The sequence below is a fragment of the Bubalus kerabau genome, chromosome 5 (assembly GCF_029407905.1).
Source record: "Bubalus kerabau isolate K-KA32 ecotype Philippines breed swamp buffalo chromosome 5, PCC_UOA_SB_1v2, whole genome shotgun sequence".
Lineage (NCBI taxonomy): Eukaryota > Metazoa > Chordata > Mammalia > Artiodactyla > Bovidae > Bubalus > Bubalus kerabau.
The window spans coordinates 104,210,846-104,225,428 of NC_073628.1; the positions used below are offsets into that span (position 1 = coordinate 104,210,846).

Consider the following 14,583-nt stretch of genomic DNA (forward strand, 5'->3'; position numbering starts at 1 on the left):
CCACCTGGAGAGGAACAGGCCCTCCAAGCTCAAGTCCCCTCTTACAAGCAACTCCTGAACCCACTGGCCCTGAGCACTGCATGGTCCCTATTCGCTGAGGCTTCCTTTGGCCATTCAAAGACCCCTGCTCACTGGTCAGGGAGCTTGAAAGCTGAACTGTACTTTCAGTGGCCTGTGAGCAGCTCCCAGTCACTGGGCCCTGCCTGTCCGCCTCTCCTGGGGGCAGAGGCTGTGCTGGGTGGAGGGAGAAGGCAGGGAAGGGGCACTCCCCTCACCAGCTGCCTTATGCCAGGCCAGGCTGTGTGTTTGGTGCCGGGCGTGAGCTTGACGTTGCGATCATTTGTCCATTTGTCCAGTGGGAGGACCTGGGTGTCTGAGGGTGGTCTGCCCGGGTCACAGCGTCCTTGGGACCTCAAGGCTGGACCTGGGCTCGTCCAACCTCAGAGCGCCGAGCGTCCCCTCGTGCATACTGCACCCAAGCCAGGAGGCCACTAAAAAATGGAGCCTGTAAAAACAGACAGGACAGAGACACTTCTCAGCAACCCAGCCCCCTCCTAGACCCAGGGGTGTGTGCAGTCAGGCTTCCCCAGCTGCATGTGCATGGCTGGCTCCCTTGCCCTGGTTTCGTCCTCACCTCTTCACCCTGGTGTCTAGTTCTTGGGGTGCAGGAACTGCCCACCCTGGAGGGACGTGTCTCACGCCTACCCTTACCTGCAGCTCCAGGAGCCCTGCTCTGCCCCGGATACCAGATGGCCCATGCTGGCATGAGCACTGCCTCTTACAAAGCTCTGCTCACTTTGCAGTTGAGGAAGCACCTCCCGCCCCCCAGATGGGCAGTGGGTTCGTTTCAGGAGCAGAGGGCCTGAGCAGGGACTCCTGCCCGCCCTGCCCTGCTCCCTGCCCTGCTCCCAACCTCGGGAGTCTTTTCTGTGCCTCCTCCCACCTGCCTCTTTGTTTCCCCCTCCGCCCTCCCCCACCATTTCCTCCTTCTTTCCAAATGGAAAAGCCAGCTCCGCTTGTGCTTCTGAGGTGCCGGAAACTTCCCAGAGGAGAAAGTCGTTCCAGGCTCGCCCCTCCTCCCTTGAACGGTTTTCAGCACGCAGTTTTCAGCACGCAGTAGCCAGGCGGCCTGCCTGCCAGCCTAGGGGACCAGAGTCACGCAGGGGCCTCAGGGGGCGGGGACAGGGGGCAGCAGACGGGAGAGTGACCAGAGCAGATGTGGCCGAAGGGCTGCCGTGCCGCCTCGTCGTGGTCATCCTGCTGGTCAGCATCCCTCAGCCCACGTGGCTGAAGTTTGAGGGGGAGGTTCAGAGGCGGCCCTGTGCATCATTTTTCTCCTGAATATCTGTGCTCTCAAGGCCCGGCCTGTGCAGGCCCGGGGTGGGCACTGGGCTGGGTGCCTTCACCCGGGGCCTGGCCTCAAGTCTGGACAGCTGGACCCCCGAGAGCAAGCATGCAGGGGGGTTGGAGTTGGTGATGGGGGTGCTGACTGTCTGTCTCTGTCCCAGGCCCCACGTGTGTGCGGAGCAGGAGCTGACCCTGGTGGGCCGCCGCCAGCCCTGCGTGCGGGCCTTCAGCCGCACAGTGCCCGTGTGGAGGCCGGGTTGTGGGCGGCAGGCCTGGTGTGTCAGCCACGAGCGCAGGTATGTGCAGAGGTCCCAAGGCCCCGTGTGGGGGTGGGGACTCAGCTCACTCCCGCTGCTGCATGGAGTGCAGGGAGGGGACAGTGTGGCTGGGATGGGGCTGTCCTGGTCTCAGGGCATAGCCCCCCCTGCAGTGCCCCACATCTGAGGTCAAGGCCCCTGACACTGCCTTGGGGTATGGCTACCATGGAGGCTATTCCCAGACTGTACACCCCTGCTCAGCGGCCACCTGGGGCCTGGTGGGTGGGGGCAGACCCCGTGGTGAGGGGGCCTGTGAGGAGGAGGAGGAGGGGACCCTGCAGGGAGAGGTGCTGGCTATCCATGCAGGAGGGTGAGAGTGGGGTGCTCAGCCTGCTGAGGTCCCACCTGCCGGCGGCGAGCCCATGTGAAACCTCTATTGCTCAAGATTTTATTTCAAAATCAAGCGGAGGGAGTGCCTTTGCCTGCCTCTCCTCTTCTGGCAGGTTCTGGAATCTGCCTGATTGCAGAGCTGGGTGGGGCGGGGTGAGGAGGGCCTTCCGTCCCTCCCTTTTCTGAGGGGGTGTGCCGAGGAGGTGTGCCGTCCAGCCTCTCGGCTAGGTCTTCAGGATGTGAACCTGCTGGGTCTGCCCCAGGGAGCAGGGGCCGTGACCTTTGTTTTAAATGTTTGCTGTCCCATCACACCTGTGCAGTTCTCACCGTGGTTCTCAGCTGGGGGCTGAGGGGTTCATCTCCCTCCTGGGGCCTTCACAGCATCTGGAGAGTGTGGGTTGTGGAAGTTGAGCTGGGAGGACGGGGCAGGTGGAGGCATCTCTTTGTCTGTCCTGGCCCCACGTGTGTGTGGGTGTAGGTGTGTTTGTAAAACAGGAATGAGGTCACATCAGCTGCATCCCCACCCCCCCATAGCTTTCAGGGAAAGGGAGGTACTTTGGAAGCAGCCAGAAGCCCTGTGGTCCCTGGGCTGGAGGGTGGGTGGGTGGCCCTGCTGGAGAGGCTCCTGTGACTGGCCATTTCTCCAGGCTGTCCTGGGCAGGGCGGGTGCAGCGTTTTCAAGGTGACTGGTGCCTCAGCTTCCTGGCAGGGCACCTGGGCACTGCTGGGGAACGTCCATCTGCTGGGGAGCCGTGCTGCCTGGCCGTGTGCAGCCCGTGTCGAGGGTCCATGTTCTGGGTCCCAGTTTCCTGGGAAGGCTCAGGCAGGGCTCTGGATCCTTTCCTTGCACTGCTCAGCCCGGTATCTGGGACCCTACCCCCCGAAACCCAGCAGGGCCACCTCCAGGTTCCGAGGGAGCAGTGTGGGCCCCGGCTCCGTGGCGGCTGCTGTCCCGTCTGCCTGGCTCTGGGCTGGAGCAGGGGCACAGGTTCCTCTGTTGGGCTGTCTCGCTCCAGGTGAGCACAGCCACCTTCCCACCTCGGTGCCCATGGCGGTCAGTGTCCTATAGAGTTTCCTGGGGTCGGTGCTGAAGGCATGTGGGCGTCCCAGCCTCATTTTGACTCTGGAGGGCTCCCTGCTTTGTTAATATGTCTTGTCCCCTCTCACGATGCTCATGGCCGAGGCCTCCATGCCGGCTGTGGAAGGTTTCCCAAATGCGTCATCCAGCTGGCCCTTCCGTGGCCGTGGAGGCTATGGCCAGTGTTAAGAAGGCTCCTGTGGCTGGCCCACTCCTGTAAGACCCCACAGAGGCTCCAGCTTTATGGTGTTGAGCTCCCAGCCCTCCTTCCTGCTCTGCCAGACCAGTGTCCAGCCCTCCTTGATCAGCCACGGGCCAGGCCACACATGTGACAGCTCCGTGGTGGCTGCTGTTTCTCCTGCAGCCACAGTGACATCTGTATCTGATTCCTGGGCTGGTGGGCTTGCTGCATTGCCCTGGCGGGGCTGGGTGGGGTGGCACGGGTCTGCATCCTGGCCCAGAGCAGGCAAGGCTGTGCCAACACCTGAGAGGCTGGACGAGGGCTCTTGCTTATGTCCCCCAGTGAGCATTTCCCAAACAAACCCAACACAGACTGCCCCAGGGTGGGGGAGCTTGGGCTGTGTGCCCCCCATGGGCACGAAGGAACAGGTGAGGAGGGAGAGGATGCTCGAGCATGAAGCTTACACATGAGCCCCCACCAGGCCCCTCCCCTATCCCACTGTGCTGGGGCCTGGGCTTCTCAGGGACCACACAAGGTGAGGAGTGGATATCAGCCTGGTAGCCATGTCCCCCGTCCACCCTGGCCTTGTGAAAACTGGCTCCTGGCCGTGGTGGGGGCCCATGTGACTGTCCCACACGAGGTGTCCCATGTGAGCTGCAGCAGGGCTGCAGTCTGACCCGCTGTCTCCAAGGGTCACTGGCTTTAGGGGCCATCGGGGAGGGTGGCCAACCAGCCAGGTCACTGGGAGGAGCAGCACGTAGCCCAGGGAGCGGGTAAATATTTACGGCGGAAGGGTCCGTCTGCTTTGCCAGACATTGTCCGCGCCGTGGTAGGCCTCTCTCCAAGCAAGTGGTTTCATGTCCTGCCAAAGTGGCGTTTTGCAGACTCCCCTGAGATGCGTGTACACACTCGTGTGCACGTGCTCACGCTTCCGGGAAGCGTGGTTGGTTTGAGGGGTCCAGGTCCCCTCAGCTTCCTGGAGCTCCTGGGGGCCAGGAAGAGCAAGCCAGGGGGGGTGGGGGGTGTTGTTTCCCTGTTCTGGAGCTGGCAGCCTAAGCTCCCACACCTCCTGATGCCACAAGGGCCCTGGACCCAACCAGGCCAGGCCCTGGGCAGCAGCCCTGCAGATGGCAGCGGGGCAGGGTGTTGTGCCTGGAGGTCGCTCACGCAGGGTGGGCTTGGGTTGTCCCTTTGCTCTCCTGCTACTCCACTCTCTGTCGTCTGGGCTGGGGGCTGAAGCGGGGAGTTGGGGTGGCTCCCTGGGCAGGTGGGTGGGGCGCGGCAGATCCTTGCTTGGGTTGTTAAAGCCCACTCTCTGGAGCAACAAACACAGAGGTCTCCAGATGGGATGCAGGAGTTGGGGTGCGGCTGGAAGGAGGAGCGCTGCAGGTGGGGGACAGTCTGATGGGCTGAGTAGGACCAGGGCACCCCCACCCCGCCCTCCAGCTTCTGCTCCGGGTTCATGGTTGCAGGGGAGTCCCAGCCTGGGGGAGGTGGACCCTTTCGGACTACTCCCCCAAGCCTGCCCACTGTAGGGGCTGGTGATACAGGGCAGAGGTTGGGCTGGACTGGTAAAAGGTAGCCCTGAGTGGCTGGGCTTCCAGGGACCTGGAGGCACAGGTGTCGGAGGCAGCCTGTGGATCTGGGGTAGGGACAGACGGGAGGCCCTTACCCCTTGGGTGGGGCTTGTCTCTCTCTGACGTGGGCAGCACCTTCCTGTGGCCACTCCCTGTGCCAGGCCCCAGGCTGGCTGGATTGGCTGCCTGCTTCCAACTCCTGGAAGCAGGACTATGCCCCTCTCTGCTCAGCCTTTGTGAGGCCATAGCAGTCCCATTGGAGCAGGAACCAGCCTTGGACCCAGGGAACCCTGGCCTCTTGAGCACCCTCCTCCAGGAAGCCCTCCCACCTGTCCCTTCTAACCTCAGTGCCGTGTGCTGAGCACACTTGGGTCCTGCTGCTCCCACAGATGCTTGACCCTTATCAGCCTGTCTCCCTGGCTTAGCCCTTAGTGGGGAAGGGGGCTGTCCCCGGGGACATCCCAGGACCAGCCTGCCACCCGGCTCCTTGGTGCACTGGTGGGCTGGGAGCCTGGGGCAAGGCTTGCCAGCACTGGGCACCTCAGCCCACTTGGTCATCCCAGGGGCCACTCTTGCTCCTGGGCTGGGCCCTGAGTCTAAGCCTCAGACCCTTGCAGACTGGCCTCAGGATGAGAGCTGTGTGCTGGACACGATGCCTGTCCCGAGGTTGCTCAGAGCCGGACCACCATGGGGGTGAGCGGGAAGGGGTGGCATGTTGCCCTGCTGCTGGTTCCAGGATAGCTGTGTCCCCCCAGTGCCCCTCATTTATATGACACGGCCTCTGGAATGCTGACCTTCCGCCCACCTCAGTGCCCTGACCTGCTCAGCTGTGAACTGGGGACAGTGGGGGAGTTGGCCTGGGAGATGAGGTGTGGTGGGAGCCAGAAGCACCAGATAGAAATGCCTGGAGCCTGGTCCTTCGGCAATAACGCTCCCCTCTCCCTTCTCTTCTAGAACCGTCTACTACACGGGCTACAGGCAGGTGTACTCCACGGAGGCCCAGACGGTGTTCCGGTGCTGCCCAGGGTGGAGCCAACAGCCAGGGAGCCAGGGCTGCCTCTCCCGTGAGTGCCCCCAACCCCCGGTCCCCCCATGGAGGCTACATCCTCAGTCAGTCTCCCGGGGGTTGGTCCCGCTGCCACACACGATAGAGCATCTCACGGCTGCGGGGGAGACTTCAGAGCCACTGGTTCAGCCACTCTACTCCCCAGAGACTGTTCACACGAACTGATGGAAGGGGAGGACCAGCGATGCTTCTCTGGCCCGATGCTGCAGGAGCTGCAGAGAGAGAGTTGGGACTTGTGGAGGTGCAGAGCTGGAGGGCAGGGGGCCATCTGCGTGGCACCAGGGAGAGGGCCAAGGGTGGCCCCAGGGCCATGTCTGGGTGTCAGTGGGCTCAGACGCCCCTGAGCTTGGTTTGGGGGTTGGTGTTATAGAGTGTGAACCCCTTGCCCACCTGCCCCGTGTGCCCAAGCCCACGCCCTGCTCTCTGGGTCCTTTTGCTGCTCTGCCTGGGGCCTGGGCGAGGAACTCCGTCCTGTCCCTCCACCCCACCGTGGGCACCCTGGGCCTCAGTCTCCTCTCTGCTGGACAGAATGTCAATCCTGCCTCCCTCAGAGAAAAGGGTCCTGATGGATGCAGGGGGAGGGGCAGCCCCTAGGTGTCTGCACAGGACCACAGGCAGCCTGCAACCCCCAAAGGGACCCCACTGAGGGTCCCAGAGGTGGGGCAGGTATCGGGTTCTGATCCTAGTGGGCGGCTGTGAACCTCTGCTTTGTAAACGGAATGGATGGGGCTGGAGTCCAGCTGCCGGAGGTGTTGGGGGAGGGTTCCTGGTCTGCGGGTGTGGGCACAAGCGAGCCCACCGGTGTAGCTGGCAGGGTGGGAGAAGGCAGCCGTCCTCCCGAGAGGTTGGCCCACAGGTTGGGCAGCCCCTGAAACAGCACTGGGACGTCCAGACAGGGTGAGGTTGGGCTGCACCGTAGAGGGTGGCAGGTTCGTGGCTCCTCACGGTGTGGGGATTAACCTCAGGTGCGCCGCTCTGTGACTGGAGTGGAAACCGGACTTCCCGGGTCGTGTCCCTGCCTGTCCTCTGGCCCCTGGGGGGGTGGGTTCCATAAACAGGGGCCACAGACGCGCTCTGTGGACTCCAGCAGGAAAGGGGGAAAGTAGAGGATGTGGTGATGTTTGTCCAGGAGAGGAAATGAGTAATTCTCTGCAGGAAGGGGCGGGGGGAGAGGACCAGACGCGCCTTGGGGGGATGATACAGGAGCAGGTGGTGCCAGCCAGCAGCCCCTGGAGCGTGGGGAGCATCCAGCTCTGACGGCCCTCTTCTCCGTAGCTGTCTGATCACAATGGTGACCTGTGTGGAAGAGGAAGTGGGGTCTAGGTCTGTGTCCCCTGGGTTTATGGAAAGGGACATGGGTGCATCACTGCATGGCCGGCCTGGGGTGAAGACTTCTGGGCAGGGGAGGGGCAGGGGAGGGGCAGGGGAAGGGGCAGGGGAGGGGGCAGGGGAAGGGGCAGGGGAGGGGCAGGGGAGGGGCAGGGGAAGGGGCAGGGGAGGGGCAGGGGAAGGGGCAGGGGAGGGGCAGGGGAGGGGGCAGGGGAGGGGCAGGGGAAGGTTTGCACAGCAGTGTCCCGCAATTGTCATCCACTGTGCACTCCTGATCTGGAGCCCAGTGACCCTCAGTGTCACCTGTGTCTTGGAGTGACCATCCCAGGATTGGGTGGGGGGAGTGGGAGGGCCCAAGGGCCATCCAGACCCCTGGAGGCCCGCTGCGGAGATGGTCCAGTGCTGGCTGTTCAGGAACGGGGGGTCAGCATTGGGCTGGGTCCACAGCATCAGGAGCTGCTAGTCTCAGCTCCAGCCTGGCGGGCCTGGCCTGTAGTTCTGCCTGTGCCCGCAGCCAGGATGCTCGAGGTGGCCCTGCCCTGGCTGGCTGGGTGGCAAGAGGAAGATGCAGCCACACGACTTGGGGATCAGGGGTTGCTGAACCAGCCCAGGACTAAGGGGCCCACCTTTGGGACTTCTCAGTGCAGGGAGGGGTCTCAGCGGGGACCCTCCCAGGGCAGCCTGGGCCGTGCCTCTGGCTGGGGCCGGGGCTGAGGTGGTGGGGAGGTGGGACGCATCTCGGTGGCTGGGTTAGGCCCTGGAGGTCCAAGTTGTCACGTCAGCTGGCAGACACAGGACAGGGCCCCCACGTGTATCTTGAACTTGAAGCTCTCGCTTTCTTGGTTGATTTTTAAAAATTCATTTTTAGGGTGGGATTTATTTATTTATGTACCTGGCTTGTATCTGTTTGCTTTAATTATCTGTGAAGAGCCCTGTGATCTGACCTCTTGGGACACTCACTTGTCCCCCTGGCATCTGGGTGGCCAGCATGTGAAGGAGCAGGGAGAGAGCTGGGATCCTGCCCCCAGCACCAGCTCATTGGTACACTCATTCATTTTTTCATCCATTCATTCATTCGGTTTATGCTCAGCTGATCTGGAGCACTGAAAGTTCAGGGGGACTGGGTTAAGGTTACGGACAATACATGCCCATGGGGGCCTCAGGTCTGTGGGGGGTCTCAGGCCCGTGGGGGACTCAGGTCTGTGGCGAGGCCAGCTGCTGTTGGCAGATGCTGAAGTGACCCTGATGTGTGAGGATGGGCAGACCAGGCCAGCCAGATGGGCACTGGTGTTGTGTGGAGTGACTGGAGCCAGAGCAAGAGGAGTTTTGGGGGGGAGGAGGAGGAAGGGGGAGAGGTGGGTGGCCAGGGCCTTTCTTAGCTGCCCCACGCTGTAGCTGAGCCCCTGGGGTCCCTCTGCCTGTAGCTGCTCAGGGCTGGTTTCCCAGCTTCATGGGGCCAGAGCCTTCCCCATGTCCTTTGTGCATTTCAGACCCGGGACTCTCATGGGGGGACCTGGGGCAGGTGCACAGTCGAATCAGGCACCCATCTTGGGGTTGGGGGACCCAGGGTCTCTACAGGTGCCAGAGCCCCCAGCCCCGGGGAAGCCCTGCCTCGGGGGTCAGGTGAGAGTAGGTGGCTGCCTTCGGTCCCCTCTTGACCACACGTCAGCAGGCGTCAGGCCTGCAGATGGGGTCAGTGTCGCCTCCATGGTCCTGTGAGTGGAGGGGCCAGTGATGGGGCAAAGGGCCTTCCATGCGTGCAGATGGGCCCCTGGGGTCCACTCCTCCGGCTTTGCCCCCACCCTCCCCCTTTCTCCCCATCTATCTGCCCCATTCTTTTCCGACCGTCTCCCCAGTCTAGCCTCCTCAGCACCTTTCCTTGTATCCAGTCTAGGGCTCTCTGGGGCCCTGAGAAGTGGGCAGGTTGCAGCAGGGCCCTGTGACGCTGACTTCTGCTGGCCCCGCCCCCACTACCAGCCACGGATATTACCTGGAAACTCGGCCATGTGTGTGACCAGCTCAGGTCCTCATGGTGTTCATGCCGGAGGACAGCAGGAAGCTTCTAATGTTGGGTGGGATTTCTCCAAGACCCACACGGCAGCAGATGTGACCTGGAGGTGACTGAAAAGGAAAAGTGCCAGCAGGGGGCTGCCCGATGGCCAGGGCCTTCCCAATCTGTGGGCCCCAAGCATGTGTGCCCTGGGGGGCAGATGGGCTCTGCTGCTGGGGTGCAGTTCCTTTTGTTCAGTGGCCTCTGAACTGCACCCCCATCCCAATCAGATGACAGATTTTGCTGGCCCCTCCCCACGTGTCCACTATGGTCACCCTGGGTCCTGGCCACCCTTATTGGGTGCCCAGAAGAGGTTCCTGGCCTGGAGCAGTTCAACCCCTCAGACCCCTGTGTGCGGACCCTGAAATGGAATGGGTGCCGAGAAGACCATGCCAGGAAGACCACCCATGGCTCCGTCTCGAGCTCTCTCCATGTGGGCTGGGCTCAGTCCATCAGAGGCTGGAGGACGGAGAAGCAGGGCCCGAGGAGGGGCCAGAGACTGTACCAGCTCTGTGGATGCCAGGAGCTCTGGGAGAGGGATACTGTGGTCCAGGAAGCTCTGTGTCAAGTAGTTAAGTGGGTTGTCTTTGCAGGACTTGTCAGAGCCTTTAATACAGTAGTGTACACTGCAGTTTGCTTACACAGGCTGTGTAGTGTTTTCCGAATGGATTCTTTCTTTTAAAAGGAAGAAGAAAAAAAAAGCCAAAAGTCGAAGTAATACAACAGTGTTCCTAAAGCACGTACTGGGAAGTATGCTAGTGATCTGTTCCCGACAAGCATCTGTAGAGGCTGACAGGGTGCCTGGCGCTGGTCTCGGTGTGGGAGGGGCCGCGAGCAGAGGCGGCTTCTGGCCCTGTTCTCCTGGAACTTGCATCCTGTGCGGAGGGAGAGGAAGGAAGAAAGGAAGTTTCCATGCCGGCGAGTGGGGATGCTCCAGAGAAAAATGAGGCGAGAAAGGGCCCACGGATGGGAGGTGCTAACTTAGTGGGCGTCCAGGAGGCCTCTGTGTCCAGGGCGGTGGTGGCCTGTGTGATGTGAGTCTGGGCCTTACTGGTGCCCAGGGAAGAGCCCCACCGCAGAGGGAAGGACAGGTTCGAGGTGGTGGGAACTGGGCAGGGCTGAGCTGTTGTCCCCGCCCTGGGAGCCCAGCCCTGGGTCTGGATCTGTGCCTGTGGCCTCAGCTCCTTCAGCCAGGGCCACAGGGCAAAGCGTGGCTTGGCACCCCTGTGTCCAGCTCTCGAACTGCCAGGCAGGCCTGTCTTCCCTCCGGCCTCCTCTGTGGTCCCTGGCTGGTTGGGGCTGTAGGGAAGGAGATGCAGGAAGGCGGCCCTGAGTACGCCCCCACCCCTGAGGTGGGGGCTTCCTCAGCTTCTGGTCTCTGGCCTTCACTTGTCCTTTCCCACTCTGGCTGCAGCATGGCAGCCCTGTGCCCACCCCACGCCCAGTGGGGGAACTTACAGAGCTGGTGCCCCGGGTCTCCTGTCCCTAGTGTGGACCAAGGTACTGGGGGCAGGGCGTGTTGTCCTGCTGTGTCCCCACCCCCACCCCCCCCCAGGTCTCTCCAAACCATGCATCACACCCTAACTGGCCCGGCCCTGTGCCCAACACACATTTACACACACACTCGCATTTGGGCCTGCACTCCTCCCACCCAGAGGAGCTCACCACGCAGCCTCACATACACACATGTGTACACACGTTGTGCCTAGGTTTACTCACACGTGTGTGACCTACTCACATGGGCAATCACATCTGTTCACTCAGGTGTGCTCCCATGCTCATGATCACACGTGTGTGTGCACAGTCACGTGCATGAACTCACACTTCCGTGGGTGCCCAGACACCTACACGCATGCTCTCACGGGGGCATGATGCGGTGGGGAGCACTGGTGATGAGACACAGAGGTGCCCCTGTCTGTCACCAGGGGCCCAGAGTGCTCCCTGCGCCCAGGGGAGCTGGGACCAAGTTCAGTTTCTGGAAGGTTCTGGGTGCACGGCCCCTCCCCACCGACTGCCTTCGGAAAGGTGGGCATGGTGGGGGCAAGGAAGGAGGCTGCCCCCGCCAGGGGTGCCCTGAGGGCTCCTGCAGCCCAGGGTGGGCCTGGAGGGGGCAGTGGGCTTCGCTGTCATCAGGGTGCCTCAGCCTCTCACTCCTGTTGACCGGACACAATGTCCCAAAGTCATTGTGGCTAGTTTGTGCCAGGCTTGGCTTCATGTGGGGGCTCTGGGAGCTGGGCCTGACCCTGGGTAGAGGGAGTCTGCCTGCCTGTCTTCTGGTATCCCCCCCTCCCCCGTGTGGGGGACTGTTGATCTAGGCACAGGACACTGAGGAGCCAGCCTGGAGGGCGTGCCCCTTCCTCAGGCACTTGAAGCCTGAGTGCTCAGCACGGAGCTGAGGTGACTCCCTCCCTGCAGCAAGGGTCCTGGTGGGAGAGGTCAGGTGGGGCATGGGATCTGGGCCCCGAGCCCTCGGCCAGTGTCGGGTGGAAGGCTGGCAGGAGCAGGGTCAGAGGGACAAGGCAGGAGGGCTCAGGCCGGCTCTCCCCTGGGCTCCCAGGGAAGTGGCCTCCCTTCCTGAACCACTGCCAACTTGAGGTGGGTGCTGGTTCCCACGCCTGCCCGACTGCACACGGGCAGCTCTTAATCAGCGGCTGGGGTAAAGCTGAGGAAACGCTGCCCTGCAGCCTGGGCGATAAGACGGGAGCCACCCTGCCTGCCCGTGACCTTGAGCTGAGCCAGGCCTCCCTGCAGGGTCTCTGGGATGCAGGCGAGCCCTCACTTGCAGGGCTGGCTTCCAGACCTGCCTCTGGTGACCTCGGCATGTGGGCGGGTGGCTTGGCAGGCCAGACAAAGGTGTCAGTTGGGTCACCCTGTCCTGCCTGTGGTCACTCAGATTTCCACTAGCCCCTCTGAGGGCAGAGGGAAGGAGGCTCAGCCTCAGCCAAGCCTAGGTCCAGGATGATGGTCCGGGGGCTGAACTTGCAGAAATCAAGCCCTCAGAGAACAGCCAAGTCCCATTTCCAGGGTCAGCCCATCCTGGGACAGCGAGGCTGGGGCCGCCACGGCCAGTGGAGTTGAAGTCTGGCTGGGCCTGGGTGTCCCTGCCTGTCCCATTGAGAGGAAGGGGCTGGCGTCAGGATGCCACAGATGATGCCTGGATGTGGTGCCCTTCCCTGCAGACTGTGCTCCCCAAATCTGTCCTCCCGTTCCCAGACTTGGCCAGGATCCCCCTCGGAACTGGACACCCTAAGGATCCTCCCAGCCTTTGGTGTTAGGAATGTGGGCGAGTCCACCCCAGCTTCACCCCAAGGCAAAGGCCTGGTCAACATCTCTGGCCGTGGCTCCCCGTCTGTAACCTGGTGGGGGTGGTTCCTCCTCTCTGTTCAGATGGTGGCCCTGGACCCGAGCTGCTGCGGGGCCGTGTGCATCTTCAGCTCCAGGTGATTGTGCGGGGGCAGCACTCTGACAGTGGGAAGGGTCCATGAAGATATTGCCTTTGACACATTCAGGGAGCTTAGCCCACATTTCCAACCAACAGATGGGTATCAGGGCTGGGACTTAAATGTAGGTCTTCAGAGCCCAAGCTGCCTTGCCCTGTGAAGGCATCTGGGCAGGGTGGGGGGGGGCAGCGGGGGTCCAAGGAAGAAGGACAGCGTCCTTCAGCCTTGGAAGACGCGGCCGCCTGACAACTGCAGACCCTGTGGGCACAGTGCTCCCCCACCCCCGGCTCACCTCCACCTGCTCTTGAGTTTCTCACACTTGTGGGTTCTGACAGTTCCTCCAGGGCCCCTGAGGGTCCTATGGGTTCAGCCATGCTGACAGTGACGAGGGTAGGTCCCCAAGCTGACCCCCTGCTGTCACCTTGGCACTCAGTAGGTGCTGATGAAATTCATTAGAAAGTATGGGCTTTCCAGGTGGCAGGCGCAATGGTAAAGAATCCACCTGCCAAGCAGGAGATGTGGATTTGATCTCTGGGTTGGAACGATCCCCTGGAGGAGGAAATGGCAACCCACTCCAGTATTCTTGCCTGGAGAGTTCCAGAGACAGAGGAGCCTGGCGGGCTACAATCCATGGGGTCACAAAGAGTTGAACACGACTTAGTGACTTAAATAACCATGTTAAGTATAAGGCAGATTTGGCACTTAACAATCTATAAACCATTTCCAAAGCATCCATCCTTCTTTCATTTAACACCTGTGCATGGCTCCCTGGTGGCTCAGCAGTAACGAATCCGCTTGCAATGCAGGAGACCCAGGTTTGATCCCTGGGTCAGGAAGATCCCCTGGAGGGGGACATGGCAACCCACTCCAGTATTCTTGCCTGGAGAACCCCATGGACAGAGGAGCCTGGTGGGCTACAGGCCACAGGGTCACAAAGAGTTGGATATGACTGAAGTGATTTAGCATGCACACATGCACCCTGCCTGCTAGCATTTGAGCTCTGTGAGAGCAAGAGTCATCAAATTGTTCACTAAGGTATCCCACGTGTCTGTAGTAATAATAGTTTCCTTTGTGTAGTAGATGCTCAGCAAACACTAGTCAAATAGATGAATCTATCTGAGCCACTGATGGGCTTCCCAGGTAATGAATCCGTCTGCCGAAGCAGGAGACCTGGGTTTGATCCTGAAGTTGGGAAGATCCCCTGGAGAAGGAAGTGACAACCCACTCCAGTATTCCTGCCTGGAGAATCCCCTAGACAGAGGAGCCTGGTGGGCTACAGTCCATGGGGTCGCAATGAGTCAGACACGAGTGAGCATGTACGAGCCACCACATGGAGCTTTTACATTTTTCTTTTCCACGTGTCCCATGGGTCTGTTTTCCTACCTGCCTGCTCTTCACACACATGGCTCCTCTTTCTTGTAGAGGAAAGCAAACGTCCTGATACGAAGCCTTGGTCTGTGGCTCCTGAGCTCCATTTCCACAGCTGTGAGTGTTGCCTGTGGTCTTCCTCACCTATGGGGGGTTCTCTTGGGGGGGTGTTGAGTGACAGCGGGAGAAGTGGGGGGCTCCTGGAGGTATCCCTGACCACCACCCACCCGGTGGAGGGATGGGGACCCACAGGTGCTCCACCATGCTGCCCTGTCCCTTTGCTCTGGGTGCCCAACGCCACCCCATGCCACCCAGAACCCCCGGTCCCAGGCTTCTCTCTGTGGTAACCCTGTCTTTCCAGCATCCTATGAGCCTGGGTCCACTAGGAGCACCCTTCTCAGTTTGGGTGCTTTGAGCACCTTTGTTTTTAGCTTTGAGCACCTTTGTTGTGAAGCCTTTTCTTTTTTCTGTCTGAGGATGCGCTGCCCTAGACATCCCTT

At 61.3% G+C, this 14,583-nt stretch overlaps 1 long non-coding RNA gene across 1 annotated transcript in view; it reads left to right on the forward strand.

Annotated features, from left to right (window-relative positions):
- The first annotated feature begins 1,530 nt into the window (after positions 1-1,530).
- Positions 1,531-14,583, forward strand: part of LOC129653131 (uncharacterized) — a 34,449-nt gene continuing 21,396 nt past the window's right edge. Inside the window, exons 1-2 of the long non-coding RNA XR_008714962.1 lie at positions 1,531-1,643; positions 5,785-5,894. This is a non-coding gene — a long non-coding RNA (uncharacterized LOC129653131). The remainder of the gene's footprint in view (positions 1,644-5,784; positions 5,895-14,583) is intronic.